Genomic DNA, 18,377 nt, shown 5'->3' on the forward strand with positions numbered 1-18,377 from the left:
CGTACAGGAGTTCAGCCAGGGAAGGTCCATCTCGAGGCATCACGCGATATGTGGACAGGAACAGTTGGAAGGACCGCTTCTGTTAGTGAGTCGCCACGGAATTCACTCATCTGCACCTTAAATGTTCGTATGAAACGTTCAGTTTCACCACCTGATTATAGGTGGACTGACACTGTGGTCACATGTTCAGCACTGTTGGACATGCAGAACTGTTCAAATTCCCTGAGGTGAACTGCAGTCCATTATCAGGAACTAACACTTCCAGCAAGACCTCAGTGCAAAAAAGTGAAGTGTTCTGATAGTACTTCGTAGAGTTCATCAGAACCACAAAGGGAAGGCGACTGAAGGCATCCACTTCAATAAGCCATCGTGCGTTCCAGAAAGGTCGAGCAAAAGTCGTGGCCAGTCAGAAAATATGGAGGCTCCTGTTGTTCCATGCAAGTGGCGCAGCGTGACGTCATGTCTTCAGTTTGGGCGTCCATCCTTGGTCAGTAACAATGGTGTCCTGTAACGTGCTTTGTCCTCACAATACCTCAGTGTCGTTGATGCAACAACCTTCAAACGTCTTGCTGAAGGATGCCTGGGAAGGTGATACAGGCCAGGTCATTGTCAGTGTGTCGCAGTGATACACCACACTGTACTGACAAGGCTTGATGGTAAGTAAAGTATAGACGTACTTCCGACCGAACAATGTCTTTCTCTCTAATTAGTCAACCCATGTGCATAGCTGTCTCCTGTGCTATGCAATGAAAGTCCAAGGGAAAATTGTCAACTGTGGAAGAGTCCAGAGCATCTCTCTGATGACGCGATGATTTGGGGGAGTCAAACTGATCATTCTTGTCCATAGGTAACGTTGAAAACATATCGGCGTTGGAATGTTGAACCGTAGGACGGTACAAGGTTTAGACTGCAGCAAAGCTCATCGTTTGCAGTTTCTGTCCCGTGTGTGACAGAACAGGCTTGGTTAGTTGGAAGAGTAAAGGGAGTGGTTTGTCATCTGTGACCAAGTAAAACGTAAAAGTTTCTTCCATAGAGGTAATGGTGAGACTTGGTTAAGTCTGACAGCAATTTGCCTGAGTCTTAGTCAGAAATTGGGGGAAAATGTTCTTGGACTATCAGTTCGTCCGACATGATTGGACAGAACGGCGCCTAGGCCAATAGAAGAAGCATCAACAGCAAGCATCAACAGCTAACGTCACTGGTCTAGCCGGATCAAAACGTATGAAGCACGTGTTATTTTGTGGCGGCAGTATCAGTTGATCCAAGGCCAACTGACATTCCTTGGTCGATGCAAACGGAACATCCTTATATCATAACTTGTGAAATGGAGCTGCAATCTGAGAGGCGTGAGGAATGAATTTGAAGTACGGGTTCAGTTTGCTTACCATTTCTTGCACTTCCTTTAGAGTTTTGAGAGTCGGCAAATCTTTGATAGCTCGTGAATGAATCTGGGCGAGGTGAATATCCTGCACATTAATGACATGTCCCAGATATTCTACTTACGTCTGGAAAAAAGAGCTTTTGTCTTTGCGACACTTGAGGTCTGCCTGAAAAAGGCACTCCAGATTGGCTAAATGTTCTTCTACATAGCGTCCAGACATGAAAATGTCATCCAAGAAAATTGGGCAAGAAGTTACCTTGGCAGTCACTTGTTCTAAAGATCGTTGAAATATCGCTGGTGGGTCTTGCCGAAGGGCAAGCATTGAAATTCAAATAACGAGAAAAGAGTTAATAAACAAAAATTTCTTCGTGTAGGCATCCGAAGGCAATTCGAGGTAAGATCCGCCAAGGCTGTCTTGGAAAAATAACGACCCTCGCCTAATCTGTCCACCAGTTCCTCTGGGTCGGGGAAAGGGTACATGTCTATCACTGTCTGAGAGTTCACATTCGACTTAAAATCAATACAGAGTCGAAGATGTCCTTAAGTTTTGCGGAGGATAACTAACGGGCAGACCACTGACTTGCACCCATCGGCTTGATGATCTCATCAGCTTGCCGTTGGCGTAATTGTTCAGTGGCCTGTTTCCTAATGGCAATGGGCACTTGCTTAACGCGACAAAACTTTAGGTGTGCATTGTCTTTGAGTGACATATGAGCTAAACCATTGTTGGCACAACCGAGACCGTCGTTAAGAAGTTCACTAAATTGGTCACACAGAGCTTGAAGTTTGACTATAGGCACATCTGTTATAAGCTGCAACAGTGTCTTGTGGACTGACAATCCGAAAAAGTCAAAAAAATCCAAGCCAAAAATATTGTGCGAAGATTTAGCAGAAATTGCTGTGAATACAACAGTCTTCCCTACACCTTGAACAGTGGTTGGCAAGCTGAAAGTTGCTAAAACTGGAATTTTCTGTCCGTTATAAGTTGGCAACATATCCATAGCAGGACTCAGTATTGATGAACCTAATCGTTCATAAGTAAGTTTGTTCAGAAGTGTAACCTAAGCACCAGTGTCCAGTTGCTGTTGGTCATCTTTCTTAGCTACTGTAAAAGTAGCAAACTCTTTGTCCCGAATATGTTCCACGTCTAAGACTCTGCCTGTTGCTGTGAGCCACTACAGTGCATGACAGATGATTTAGTAGCGGGCCTGTGTTTGCATCGGCGTGACTTATTCAGCACATGAAAACGACCCGACTGGTGTTTGCTATGTTTTGTACTTGGGCGACCTTTCACAACATTTACTGCAGCCACCGGGTCGCACTGTTCCGTGGCTGGGACAACATTAATGCTCTGAACTGGTTTAGTGGCCTGTTGTTTGCGAATTTGATGTCGGCGCAGCGTTTTCGTGCACACTGACTGAACATGACCTTTTGTGCTGCAAAAATAACAAATAGTTTCGCGACTTGGGCACTGAGCACGCTTATGGCGACTAAAGCACTTTGGGCAAGGCTTTGCTATGTTTTTTTTTTTTTCTCCTACAGGCGTATTGCCAGCGCGGCAAGGCACTGTGTGTCACTGTACGTGACGTCACTCGTTGTGTCACACGTGCCGGGGCGCACAGGAATGTTTACATTCTGCAGCACTACGAACACTGTCATTACGCAGTCGGTTAACATTTGACTTTTGCATCTCAGACTTCGCTAAATCATGAAGCGTCCCGAGCCTCACTTAACTGTATCACTGTCTCTAAAGAAGGGTGAGGTTGTTTCAAAGTAGCACCACGGATTCTATCGTCACAAACATTTTGAGTTATAGCGTCACACAGCATGATATCACTATATGACTGCCGGCCGTGGTAGCCGAGCGGTTCTAGGCGCTCAGTCCGGAACCGCGCGACTGCTACGGACGCAGGTTCGAATCCTGCCTCGGGCATGGATGTGTGTGATGTCCTTACGTTGGTTAGGTTTAAGTAGTTCTAAGTTCTAGGGGACTGATGACCTCAGACGTTAAGTCCCATAGTGCTCAGAGCCATTTGAACCACTATATGACTATTCAGAACGACACAAAAATTTGCAATGCCTAGTTAAACCTTCTAATTCAGTGATCCACTGTTGATGAGTTCGACCTGCTGCCAGTGGAAGTAGGAAAAACGTGAATCTTGCAGCACACACGAGTGTCTGTTCACCATTAGTAACTTAAGTTTCGAACTCTATCTGTTCTGGTTGTTTGTAAGGAAACAATTGCACTATGAGCCTTGTAACATCCCAACAGAAAAAATTATCATATAACACTCACATTTAGTGTAACCTCCCAACAAAAAAAATATCTATAACATTGACATTTAGTGTAACCTCCAAACAGTATACTTCAGTAATCTCGCAATAATAATGTGACTAACCTCTCAATAAAGTTGTAGCTCACTTATAAGCTTTCAACAATTGACTGTGAATTTAAACTGGTAAATTCTGGACGTCAGCAGTGCTGCGTCATGGCCCTGAATAAATTGAAAATTCTTACCTCAATGAAGTCGCCGGATAACGCGTATATATCTGCTCCTATAAGAAATTTTTCTGGCACAGCCCAGTGGAATGCTGGCCGCTAGATTTGTTATGCATAAAAGGAAACGACAGATTTTTTTACGATATTCTGGATGACCATGGATTGCAGAAAGTAATAAATTCTTTTAATTCAGATGAATGATTGTCAAAAAGTTAATTTTATAAAAAGGACTAGTATTAAAAGATTTTTTGAAACATTTACATGGGACTTGATATGACATTAGTACAAATTCTCTTGTAACAAACTACATATGCGCGCTGCTGCTTTTACCTTATATTACGTCGCCCAGGCACCGCCGTCGCTCCCCACGACCGGCCCAGCCAACTCCACACACACGACTGCTACCAACTACTAACTCCCATCGACACTGCTCTTACTGCATACAACACTGCTCTCTGGTCTGAGATTCTCTTATAGCTTACATATCGCAGGCAGGGCGTGAGCAATCCATCGAAATTACATCTGCTCGAGTGCGCTAACAATAAATTCCTTGGTCATGGACCTCTTACAGCCTGTAAAATTCCGTGCCCACTGCGTAAAGAAAAAATGCTTTGCACTTCATATCTTGCAACTGGTGTGCCTCCATATGATTCGCTAGTAGAGCTAAGTATTCCGACAAATTGTCGTGCTGTTTGTTGAAACTGCAGACAGATGGTACGGCTGATGGAGGCTGCGTGTGAGGCTGCTGCGCTGCTTGTATATTCTTCTATTGTTGTTGTATTAGCTGTGTGACAGCTTGCAGTAACTCTTCTATTTCTCTCCCTGTAACTGAATAACAGGCATTAGAGAACCGTCTTGTGACGCATAAGCCATGACTGTAAGAAATTTAATCAGACGCCGCACACAAAACAACAATAGTAGTGTCCATCGTGAGTCAAAAGTCCGCACCATAATGTACTAGAGGTATAAACAGCAATAGCAAGATACAAACAATAAGTAACAAGGGTAGGTGGGTGGGCAGAAAGAAATATTAATCCTGTAACTTGCGCAATCCTTTTCCTCCCCGGCGCCAACTCTTGTATCGCACTTTTGAAACAACCACAGAAGGAGATCGTACTCGTCGCCACCCTCAGCAATTCATTATGCACTGAGGAAAACACTATGAGAGGAAACCGAGGAGAGCACTGAAATACTGATAATGATTAATGACAAGTACACGCACATTTATTGAAAAATAGTCAACTTTATACAAAGCGGCTCTGGCAGCAGATCCTGAAGTTCAACAACGATTCCAGAAGCTAAGGCTGGATAGAAAACAGTTCTCGTCCCACCAGGATGTTCACTGAATACGAGGTTGGCATGGACTCGCTGGAAGCAGACGATGCGGCGCTAACCACGCCAGTAGCAGGCGGTCTCCTCGGTAGTCGAGCTGACCTGGAACTGCCCACTCTGCCGTGGCGTCGCGCCGGCGCCTATCACTCCTCTGGCGGCGTCACAGCTGCCACTTCTCGGTGAGGCAGTCGCTGGGCTGTGCGCCCTGGTCTCCTCCTTCCTCTCCACCCCCGCCCGTTGCCGCACCTCTATTTCTGTATCCTCCACACCATCTTCTTCATCAGGGCAATTTACAGCACCTCCCCCTCCCAGATGTTGAACTCTGCGATGACATCTACCCTTCCTACCAACTGTAGCCTGGCCTTGATCTCCCCCCCCCCCCCCCCTACAGGGTTCCCTTTTTCCTCTCCTTCTCCTTCTCCTGAGGCCCTGCACCCCATCCTCAGCTGTTTTCCTCTCCCATCCCTTCCCTGCCCAACCCCTCTTCAGAGCACCCCGCCACTACATCCCCCTTTCTCTCCCCTCCTTTTCCCTTCTCCCTCGTCCCTCATCCCTGGCAGATCCTCCCAGGTTTTTATTTATTATCAAGTGTGCTGCATTATTGTTGTGTCTGGTGCCGTTCTACAGTGTCATCAGTGATGTGATTTTTATTGTGCGTCCGACTTGTATGAAGTCCGTGACTGTTCCATGCTATGCCATCTCTCACGTGGCTGTTTTAATTGTTCTGGGACTTTTTATGCTCTGGCCGTACTTTGCCTGGCCCCTTTTAATCCTTACAGTGTATGTTTCCTTTGTGTAACATCCTTTTTTAGATTTTTACCTCCGTTTTACAGTCGACGCTTCTTTTATGCTTTCTTCTCCTTTGTTCCGCCTTTTTTGTCTCTACGTTCCGCCATGTTTTCTTCTTTATATTATTTTAAATGTCTTTCTGTCTACTTACAAGGTCTTTCGGCTGAAGAGGAGCGCCTATGCTGCATCAGCCCACCCGAGGTGGGGAAATGGAAATACAATAAAGAAAAAAAGGTCAGATTATAACATCTACATTAAGCTGAACAACATTCAGAGAAAAATAAGCAACAAATCCGCAAGGTGTCAAACGACAGGGAGTTCACGTGCTCTTGTGGTCTTACAAAGCAGCCGCCACTGAGTAAATGGACGTTCAAGACTGGCAATCTGGCAACATTTGTCATGTGTACGATAACTACAGCTGTCAGGGCATCACAGAGTTGCTCTGCAGTCGGTGCAGTGGATAGCATTTCAGGGCTAGGATGCAGGAGGTTGAGGGTTCGATTCTGGGTCGAGGGTTATTTGCTTTTATTTCCTAAAAGCAGTCTGCTTGATACGGTATCTGGCGTCTTAATCGTTATGTAGCGATACACCGCGTCTCCTACAACAACATTTGGAGTTACATACTACGAACACGGAAATACAATCTTTTTCATTGGTCAGCTTTCAAAGAAACCTTTTGCACGTTCTGGGCGTGAATTGTTTCACACCACTGCATCTACTAGTTTCTAAATTTGTTTTGTGTATACCCTCCCCCAAATGATACCATGGATTGATGCGAAATATTATTCTTGCTACGTTCAGGTCCATTGCATTTCGTTAGGACCTTACTTCACCAGAAGGGCTAGCTAGCAACATTCTTTGCAATCAATTTCGATGGGCCCATTCTGGGAGCCTACACCTAAAACGTTTGGAATCTAGTAGATGCAGTGGCATGTGTTTACAGTGTTGCCACGATGCCAATCTTTAACGTTCGTTTACTGCCCGAAATATGACCAGGGCGAAATTTTGTGAAAGGCATTTTTGTATTGCCAGTGTGTGAGAAATCGCGCTGTGAAGTCCGAGTGCGCGAATAAGTATGCAGCAGGGAAATGTCGATGACAACCTCAGGCCAAGTTATTGCTGCATTTTCACAATCATATTTCGGCCATTGCACCTGGCAATTGAGGATCTGACGTGCAGAATCGAAAAAGTGGATTTTCAACTGCTGTAGATAGACTGTTTGTGTAGTTTGTAAGCGCTCTCGCAGAGTTTTTAATTTATCTGAAATTCACCTGAGGCACAGTTCCCTGAGTTTAAAAATTCATTGAATGCACGAAATTACTTTACAAGCCAGAGCGAATTGCTTTCCGTTCTTTTTTTAAAAATTTGTTTACGTTTTGTTTGCCAGCACTGCATAAAATGGCTCGATGTTTTCCAAATGCCCCTACAAAAAGCACAACGCAACGCAAATGTTTTCTGACTATAAAAGACACAAAACAGTTCATAACTATTTCTAGCGCAGCTCACCCCGATCGGAAACGTGTCGACCGCTGGAAGAAGCGGTGGAAACAGCTGGTCGCGTTTTTGTCAGTCAGAGGGGCCCCTGCAACCTGTCAGTGTTCGTATTGTGCCCGCATCTCGTGGTCGTGCGGTAGCGTTCTCGCTTCCCACGCCCGGGTTCCCGGGTTCGATTCCCGGCGGGGTCAGGGATTTTCTCTGCCTCGTGATGGCTGGGTGTTGTGTGCTGTCCTTAGGTTAGTTAGGTTTAAGTAGTTCTAAGTTCTAGGGGACTGACGACCATAGATGTTAAGTCCCATAGTGCTCAGAGCCATTTGAACCATTTGTTCGTATTGTAACAGCTGTGCTGATGTACAGCGTCTGGAGCTGCTCTTTTTGTTGCTTCTGTGCCTTTCGTTGCGACTCACTCTTTTTTACGAAATTTTCGTAAATTTCCACCTCACAACACAAGACGATGAAGACCAACTACAATTATTTGGTTAGTAACTAGCTTCCTAATTAGTTTTTTAGTGCTATAGTCTGCAGGCAGACATTGGTGTGTGATCAGGACTATTTATGGGAAAATTTCAAATATTTTTTGCCAGAGCAGTTGTCTCACGATAAACTGAAAGCTTGTGAGTAGTTTATTTGTAGCCATTCCAGAATATTTTGACCTTGAAACGTCTGCTGAAGGTCACGAAAGTGATCACATCACCTTTGATGTTACAGGAACCACCATTTTTATCACAGACGTCATCATTATCATCAGTGTCGTCATAACCCTTATCAATGACTCAGTCAATCAATCAATCAAGCAACAAAATTATTGTGTTAGCAAAAGAGCCAACACCGTGTTACGAGTGGAGGCCGAAATGCACGCGTTTTAGCTTACGCAGGCTGGCGTGAGGTCTGGAACATGACACAGAATGAGAATTCAGAAAGCGGACGTAATTAGTTTGATACTTAACTTTGATCCATTAATAATGAACGTCGCTCTTGACGGTGCATGGTTCGCAATATTATCTGTTCAGAATACATTCTTGAAGAAATTATAGTAACTGAATATGTCGCCTTGCAAATGACGTAGCTGAAGCTATGCTACACTGTCGTCCCTGCAAATGAGAGCGTATGTAGGCAGTGAACCATCGCTAGCTGTACAACTGGGGCGAGTGATAGGTAGTCTCTCTAGACTAGACCTGCCGTGTGGCGGCGCTCGGTCTGCAATCACTGATAGTGGCGACACGCGGGTCCGACGTATACTAACGGACCGCGGCCGATTTAAAGGCTACCACCTAGCAAGTGTGCTGTCAGGCGGTGACAACACATTCCTCCCCCACAGATCGGCTGACGGTTGTGGTATAAGGCCTCCACCCGCCGTGGGGAGGACCCCATGTTGACGTATGCAACGAGGTGGGGAGCCTAACAACAGGCGAGGCTGTGCCACCCGCACCCTGCCTTTCGGACCGCGGGGAGCTAGGGAACGCCTGAAAACCTACTCCAGGGTGCACGCCAACATGCGGTGTATGCGCCCCCGAGACAGGAGGGGCCGAAGAGTCGACCTCCATCGGGCCGGGGCACCCGACGGGCGAAGACGATATATGGTCCGGAGCGGGTAGGAGTTCCATGGGAACGATCGGCAGCGCGTGACCCAGGGGGGCGCGCGGCGACTGGAGCGACGCGTCCACTGCGGGCGTCGCCGGCGGAAGAACAGGCGGCGGCGGCGGAAGCGCGTCGCCAAAGGGTAAAATGGAAGGCAGCGTCGGTAACACCTGGGGCTGAGGTGAACCTGTAGATGGGTACCCGGGGCGCTGACCGGACGGCACCGTCGCTGAAAGCAGACGGCGAGCGGCAGATCCCGTGCGACGACAGAGGCGCAGCTGATTGAGATGCCGACGCACCTCACCAGAGGCCCCCAAAACCAGATACATAGCGCGTCCGAAGCAGCGAAGAATGCGCCCCTCGAGCCAACGCCGTGAACCTCGATAGTGGCGGTGGTAGACAACATCGCCTGGGGCAAAAGCAGGTCTCTGCCGCTGCACAGAAACCGGATGCGGCGGATGTAGCAAAGACATCAAGGTTCGATGATGGTTTCCGTGGAGCAACTCAGCCGGCGAGCGACCATCTCGGGGCTGAGAGCGATACAAGGACAAAAAGATCAATAATGCGTCCTCCCGAGGATGCGACTCTTTCAACTTCAACATCTGTGACTTGGAAGTCCTGACCAATCGTTCAGCGGCACCGTTGGGCTGTGGCGAAAACGGCGCGGACGTCGGATGTTGAATACCATTGGCCTGGCAGAATGACTGAAATTCTGCGGACATGAATTGTGGGCCATTGTCGGAAACAATTGTCTGTGGAAAACCTTCAGTGCAAAAGACAGACGATAACGCTTGGATGGTGGCAGATGATGTCGTGGAAGACAGCCGGACAACAAAAGGAAAATTACTGAATGAATCTATCACAACCAACCATCTAGCATTCCAGAATGGACCAGCAAATGCGGTGTGTAAGCGTTGCCAAGGGAAAGTGGCTTTTGGCCATGCAAAGAATTTCTGCGGTGGTGCTGATTGTTGTTCGGGACACACCATGCAAGAAGAGCACATATTCGTAATCGCGGCATCGATTCCGAACCAAGTACAGTGCTGACGAGCAAGTTGTTTCGTTCTCACTATACCCCAATGTCCTTGGTGGAGAAGCTTTAAGACAGAGGACTGTAACGAACGTGGTACCACGATCTTGGACTGATCATTATCAGAACGCAACAGCAAAACACCACGTCGAACAAAAAGTCTCTCCTTGTGGGCAAAAAATCGGCTAACCAACGGGTCCCCGATCCGTGACTTTGACAAGGGCCATTGCGTAGCAAGAAAACGCAGAACGGTAGCAAGGACAGGGGTGGCAGTTGTGACTGTAGCTACACGACGAAAATCAGTCGGAAACTATTCCACCACGTCATCGGTTTCCGAATCAATGAACATGCAAGCAAGTTCGGAGGAATCGAATGCCCTATCCTCAGCAACAGGCAAACGGGAGAACGCATCGGCGTTTCCGTGCTTAGCAGTGGACCGATACAACGACTTAAAATCTGAGGTTATCAGTCGCCTAGAACTTAGAACTACTTAAACCTAACTAAACTAAGGGCATCACACACATCCATGCCCGAGGCAGGATTCGAACCTGCGACCGTAGCGGTCGCTCGGCTCCAGATTGTAGCGCCTAGAACCGCACGGCCACTCCGGCCGGCCGCTGTACGTGGAGGTACAGGCTTGTTCGGATGAAAAAGCGATGTAAAAGGTTTGTGGTCTGTGATTACGGTAAAGTGAAGACCATACAAGACGTCATGAAACTTTATAACACTTTCTCGACCTGTGAATAATTTCTTTTCACAGACGAGAGCAATTTGGTCGCAAAGGCAATAGGGCGATCGTGCGAGCCATCTTTGTGCGCAATCACAGCACCGATGCCGAAATCCGATGCATCCACCATCAACAAAAGGAGCTTCCGGGGATCGAATGGCGTAAGGCAAGTATTGGAAAGCAACGCCGATTTCAACCGGCGAAAGGCGCGTTCGCATTCCATCGTCCAGACGAACGGAACACCTTTACGTCGTAAGCGATGAAGCGGAGCTGAAATGGAAGAGGCATGCAGCACATACCTGTGATAATAGTTGATTTTTCCTATCACACTCTGTAGCTGCTTCAAATTCTGCGGCGAAGGCAAGTCTTGTATGGCACGAAGGTGCGTAGGACTGGGATGTAGGCCTTGGGCATTGAGTACATGTTCCAGGTATGACAAGACACTAGCAAAAAGCACACATTTGTCCTTCCGTAATCGAAGACAATTTTGTCGCAAGACCTGAAATAATGTTCTGAGATTGGTTAAATGTTCTTCTTCCGTCTTTCTGGAGATCACAATATCGTCCAGATAGTTTGCTGCAGTAGGGACCGATGCACAAACAGTTTGTAGATATTGCTGAAACAATGCAGGGGTGCATGCACACCCGAATGGCCGTCGTTTGAATTGATACAAACCAAGATGCGTGTTAACCATCAAAACGCGCTGGAATTCTTCGTCCACTGGTATTTGGAAGTACGCATCTGCGAGGTCCAGCTTCGAAAAATATTTACCCGGGCACAGTTTGTCAAAAAGATCTTCCAGGCGGGGTAAAGGAAAAGTTGCAATCACTAGTTGTGGATTCACATTTGCATCTAATACAGACAAAATTACTTCGTAGGACAGAGTTTCTACGTCACGTCGGGGAAATAATTTGACTATCACATGGTAGGTTTGCACACCGACGGACGACAAAAGAAAATGCTGCCGCTCGTTACCTCGAATTCTGTAGGCGGCGAGATGGATTCCAAATTGGCGTGGCCACTCCGTCCAGCTTTTCAGTGCAGCATCAAAAGGTCTGAAGGTCGGTACAACTGCATGTTGTGGCTGCGTTAGTGGTGGAGCGGCGGCTGCCGCATTATTTTGCATTGCACGTTGACCCTGAACGAGCTGTCCAAGGGCATCAAGTAATGCCTGTGTCTGCTGTTTCTGTAAGTGATAAAATTCGGACAGTACAGCTGGAGATTGTGGCGAAGCCATTACACAACGAAATCAGGGCAGTACAGATAAGAACACCGTTTTTACACTTGTCGCCAATTTTGTGTTAGCAGAAGAGCCAACACAGTGTTACGGGTGGAGGCCGAAATGCACGCGTTTTAGCTCATGCAGGCTGGCATGAAGAGGGAAGAACTATACTGACGTGAGGTGTGGAACATGACACGGAATGAGAATTCAGAAAGCGGACGTAATTAGTTTGATACTTAACTTTAATCCATTAATGATGAATGTAGCTCTTGACGGTACATGATTCACAATATTTTCTGTTCAGAATACATTCTTGAAGTAATTATAGTAACTGAATATGGAGCCTTGCTAGGTCGTAGCAAATGACGTATCTGAAGCTATGCTAAACTGTCGTCTCTGCAAATGAGAGCGTATGTAGGCAATGAAGCATCGCTAGCAAAGTCGGCTGTACAACTGGGGCGAGTGCTAGGGAGTCTCTCTAGACTAGACCTGCCGTGTGGCGGCGCTCGGTCTGCAATCACTGATAGTGGCGACATGCGGGTCCGACGTATACTAACGGACCGCGGCCGATTTAAAGGCTACCACCTAGCAAGTGTGGGGTCTGGCGGTGACACCACAAAAATAAAGAAAGTAAATTTAAAAAAATCCAAGTAGCCCAGTTGTTCTCTATGCCCCATGCCTCTCCTCCCTTCCCCCCTTTCAAAAAATTAGGCAAAGTATGGGAAGTGTCTATCCAATCAGAACGTAGCTTCAATAAATAAATTTAAAAAAATCCATGATCGTGTAACAACATCAGTTCTGCTGTACGTGCCACCCTTCTTTTCCTTGAATCCAGTCAATGACAGTAAAGTATTGAAATTGTAGCGACCCTATAGCCGCCTTTCCTATACTCAAATATAGGCGTTGCAAAATAAAACACGGCAAGTCCATCCTTTACCCCTATCTCAACTCTGTCTGCCAGGTACGCCTACTTCGCCTTCTCCCTTGTAGAAAAGTCCAACAAATGGAAACAACACGCGAGAAAGCTAATACGCTCGTCAGATTTCGACAACACACAACAAACAGGCACAATAACACTGTCTAACATTATACAAAAAGGTTCGGTTAGGAACGTTACTTCCGACAGATGCTAATGTACCTTGTTGTAGTATCAAATCGATGTCTGAAAACAGTGCAAAGTTAGAGTAATTGTATTTGCATCGAAATTACACACGGACACACCCACCCACCCACCCACCCACCCACACACACACACACACACACACACACATATATATATATATATATATATATATATATATATATATATATATCCACTTCATAAAAAAGGGATGAAAACAGACCCTAGTAATTATAGGGCAATCTCACTCTTACCAGTGACCTTGTAATATCTCTTTATATTCGATGAATTATTCTGATACAATTCTACCCTTGAATGACGTTTACAAATTTTCTATCTTGATACTCGCAGAATCCATGCGAAAAGTAGTTCATACAATAGCTATGCCATGAGCGCATAAGTATTCTTTGTAGTACTCTCTCTGGTGGTTGTTAGAAAAAAAAGAAAGGGGAGCTTCCGAGATTGTCTTCGTCCCAATTAGCCTGAGCTTGGTTTGGAAGAACTGTAATCTGATTATTGAGATTTATCACAGAAGATAACTGATACGAACTGTACGATTAAGAGGAAATATATATATAGATTGCTCCTTCAAATAAAAGGTGTGTATTGGAAATATGAGAATTAATGATATTTATCGATATATTGCGTAGTTGTTAATCAGAAGGGAACTTCCGAAAGACTGGATACGAACCTGCATTTAATAATCCAAGAGCTCCATTACTTCTTCGGAAGGTTAAACTTCATCAAAGTCAAATATCCGCTTGATATGAGGTTTCCCGACTGATTATACAACAATCCCAAAATTACGGGGCATTTTATTTGTACAGATTAGCAGACTGCCGCAAAGCACGAGCCTGCAGAGAAGAAGAATCATCGCCTGATTTCATTCTAACAAGTAAAATTTCAGAATCATTTTGAGTGACTGAGCTATGACTGTATTTCCTATCATTAATGATTGATTGCTCGAACGAATTGAGAGCTACAGAATTACGTAGAAAGAAAGATAGGAGGAAAAATTACAACCTATAGGATTTTGTCTAGGGCGCTTTTAATAAGAGCAGAAGAAATACTTGACAAACAGCTAGAAGAGTATCTGACTGGATTTAGGAAGGGAAGGTCATGTGCAAAACAAATATTAAACTTAAAGAACATAATAGAAATGAGGAAAATCAGGAACTTAAAATATGTAATTACCTTTGTGGGTTTAAAAAAAGCCTGTGATTCAATTGAAAGAAATACACTGCTTGATATCTTAAAAGAATTGGGACTAAATACTAAAACAACTGAAATAATTAAAGTAACTTTGACCAATACAAAATCGAAAGTAAAAGTTAGGGGAGAGCTCTCAAAATCATTTGAAATAAAGTCAGGTGTCCGACAGAGAAACGGTTTGTCACCTCTGCTTTTCGATTGTGTGTTAGAGAAGGTAGTTCGAGAATGGAGGAAGGCCATCAATACTAAAGGGATTCAACTAGGAAGAAATCAAAACAAGATCACTGTCCACTATTTAGCCTTCGCAGATGACATGACATTCATTACAGAGTCGCTAGATAATGCCTAAAAACAAATATGAGAACTACAAAAACAAGCAGCCAAAGTAGGAGTACAATATCCTTTGAAAGAAACAAATTTTATGACAAACACCTGTGATGCTCCTCAAAATATTGCAGTTGACAACAATGTAATACACAAAACAGATTCCTTTACATACCTAGAAATGACAGCTATAGAAACTAGAGAGCACAAAATGGAAAGAGTGTTTCATATGACTAAAAACGTTTATAACAAAAAACCCTTGTCCTGGAACACGAAAATAAGAGACTACCAAACAGTGGCCAGACCTGAAGCCATGTATGCTGCACCAACACTTAAACTAACAAGAAATGGAGATCTTCAGAAACTAGAGAAGGTCAAAAGAAGAATTTGAAGTAAAATACTGGGAGCTAAAAGAAACGATAATGCTGAATACAGGTTAAGACCAAACAGAGAGCTATACTTCAAAACTGAAAAACTAACTGATGTAATCAGGAAGAGAAGACTACAGGTTTTTGGACATATATTCAGAATGGATAACAACAGACTAACAAAGCGGATATTCACATTACTCAGTAGCTACAAACCCAAGCTCGCATGGTTCATAGAGACTGGAAAGGATATGGAAAACGCTGGAATTGCAAAAGACGCAATAGAAAAGAGAACACATTTCAGAAACGCAGTTCAAAAGGCAGAATTTCAGGAGAGAAAGAAAACAACTAGACGAAAGTGAAGTCAAGGGGAAAGGGAACAACACTCTAAAAGGATGAAGGAAATTTGGGAACTAAGGAAATCTAATACAATGAAGAATAGCCAAAGTTGATATATATATCGTATAATGTTAAAATCACGGCAAGGTCAATGACATGCATTATTCATATAAAGTGGCTTATTGAACTGCAGACACACACATACACCTCTGTGTTTCGTACACTGTCCAGTTACATTAATGTGACCCCCATTTGCAGAGTGGACCGCTGCGAGACGTGCGGGAAGAGACTCGGGGCGGTTCTGGAAGGTACGGGCAGGGCAGGGCTGTGGAGCCGAGCCGACTCCACTGCCTTGGACAGCTGCGCCAGGTTTCTCGGTTGATAATCCGTGGCCCAAACAGCCCGATCTAAGTGGTCCCACAGTTTCTCGATTCGTTTTAAATCTGCGTTGCCTGGTGACCGGGGGAGCACAGTAAACGCATCCTGGTACTGGCCAAATCACGAACCTACACTATGAGCTGTGTGACCCGTTGCATTGTCCTGCTGGTAGATGCCATGGTGCTGTGGAAAAACAAGTTGCTCCTAGGGGTTGAAATATTCCCCAGGGATAGATGCATATTTGTGGTGATTCATTGCGCCTTCCAGAATGACGAGAACATTCACGCAATATCATGAATACCTCCCCTAGGCCGTAACGCTCCTTTCTCCGGCTTTTGTGTTTGCCTTTAGACATTTCGCGCCATACGAGCCAACGGCAATCTGTCTGATGGAGCATAAAACACGATTCATCAGAAAAGACCACGTGTCGCCACTCAGTGGGCGTCTCGCTGCTGTATTGGCGTGCAGATTCCAGTACTCGTCGTCGATAAGCTGCAAGGGTGCACGGACCAGGCACCTGCTGCACACGCCCGTACGCAGCTACGCTCCCTGGAGGGTTGTCAAGGAGGAACTGTCGGTAGCCCCTTAGTTCATCTGGTCAGCTGCTCAACAATTGCTCGAATCTGTCCGTACACATCTGCGCAGCCATCGTTCTATTATGTATGGGCCTAGATGCACCTCAATTCCTCGGCGATGGTTTTGGGTAGTGTCATGGAGGAGGGTGGAACACTTCATAAACTTAGCTGTTTCTGAAATGTTGTCACCCTAGACCCGTCAAGTCAATGATAATGCCGTTTTGGAAGTCCGTTTCCGCTTTACGGCACCCGGTGTACTGCTTTCCGCGGCCCCGTGACAATACCCTCCAGCGCTAGTGGCTACCATTTGCCGTCTGTGAGTTCAGGCCGAACATGGGCAACGGTCAGATTAATGTGACTGGACCGTGTATAACAATACTATATTCCTTACACCTGAGATCTCTCCAATAAGCATTTCTTCTGTTTCTCACACATGCACCAACACATACCCCACGTGTAATATTAAAATCCCTATTCGTGTTAAGCTGCGTACTGTATTACATACACGCAGACATACACAGACACACACAGAGACACAAACACAAACACAAACAAACAAACACACACACACACACACACACACACACACACACACAGGTGCACACGCGTCCGCGCTGCTAAGCGATAAACGGTAAATACTGAATGCTAAATGGTAAAATCTGAAAGCTAAAAGCTGAAAAAATGATGTTGAAACTGGTGTCCAACTAAATTATATCCTTGATTATTCTGATGGGATGAGTAATTTTAATACTTCTCTTCGATTGGTTGGACACAGGTTGAGAGAGGGTATGGAGCTTAAAGCAGAATTGAGCTATTTATTTTATTGATAGATTGATTGAATAATCGATTTTTTATTGATTCATGATGTTACTCATAATTATTACAGACTCTCTGATACGAATGGGAAGGGTAGAGTTTGTGGCGCCATGGGTGAACAAGGGACGGTCACATGACCTTCAGAAGTCATTTCGAGATCATCGTGTATATTAATGCCTATAAACACTATATTCTAATCCTACCACAAAATTTTGTAAAAATTTAAACGTCAAAATGGATAAAACCACACCACTCCATCTTTTGGCTCATGGTACAGCAACCTCTTCAGATGTTACAAGAAAGATCAGGTAGTCTCCGTAGCAAAATGGTTTTTTATTTACTTAATCTGTGACCCGTTTCACTCTCACAGGAGCATCATCAGGCATCTCGGGAAAAAATAAGTTTCCTCAGTGCAATTTATGAGCCATAAATGAGCTATAAAGCAACTGGGAAACTACAATCTGAGGTGTGAGAAGAGCGTAACCATAGACAAACTCACCGAGTAAAAACACACCAGGACCACTGGCAAGTGTACAAAAACTCCTGCAATCATCAAAAATCGTAGCGTTATCCAACAAAATTAACAGGACACATTCACTGGGTAAAGACACTAGATGACTACTGGCAAGAGTACAGATGTCTCGCAGTCACCAAAAATGGCACGTCATCCAGTAAAACACATACAACACATTCACCTACGGAAATAAATAAGAACATGTTTCAAGGCGAAGAGCGGTAAGCGGAACAACCATACGAAAGGGCGTGAATAAGATTGGAGATAAAGGAACAAATATTGAGGGCTAAGACACATTGGCTCACACAGTATGCGAGTAATCTAAAGAATAAAAGTGTATGAGTCACACGTTACCTGTGTTAGGCGTATTCGCCTTTAACGCAACACGAAGCATGTTTACAACAAAGGCTACGTGTGTGAAGCGTCCTTACGGCACACGTTTACGACCCGTACTACAGTGCTGTGAATCAAAGTGGCCAGACGGAAAGACAGGGAATGTGTTTACAGAGTAACGATACACTTAGATCCATAAAATAAGATAAAAACAAGGAACCACAACTAAACCATACCAATGTATAAACCAAAACCATAGCCTCGAAGTAACCGTGGTTGTTCATTGAGCAGGCCTGGGCTCCGAAAACAGACTCTTTTCGAAATTTCAAATTCTTCGAGGAT

Source organism: Schistocerca piceifrons, chromosome 5 (assembly GCF_021461385.2).
Source record: "Schistocerca piceifrons isolate TAMUIC-IGC-003096 chromosome 5, iqSchPice1.1, whole genome shotgun sequence".
Classification (NCBI taxonomy): domain Eukaryota; kingdom Metazoa; phylum Arthropoda; class Insecta; order Orthoptera; family Acrididae; genus Schistocerca; species Schistocerca piceifrons.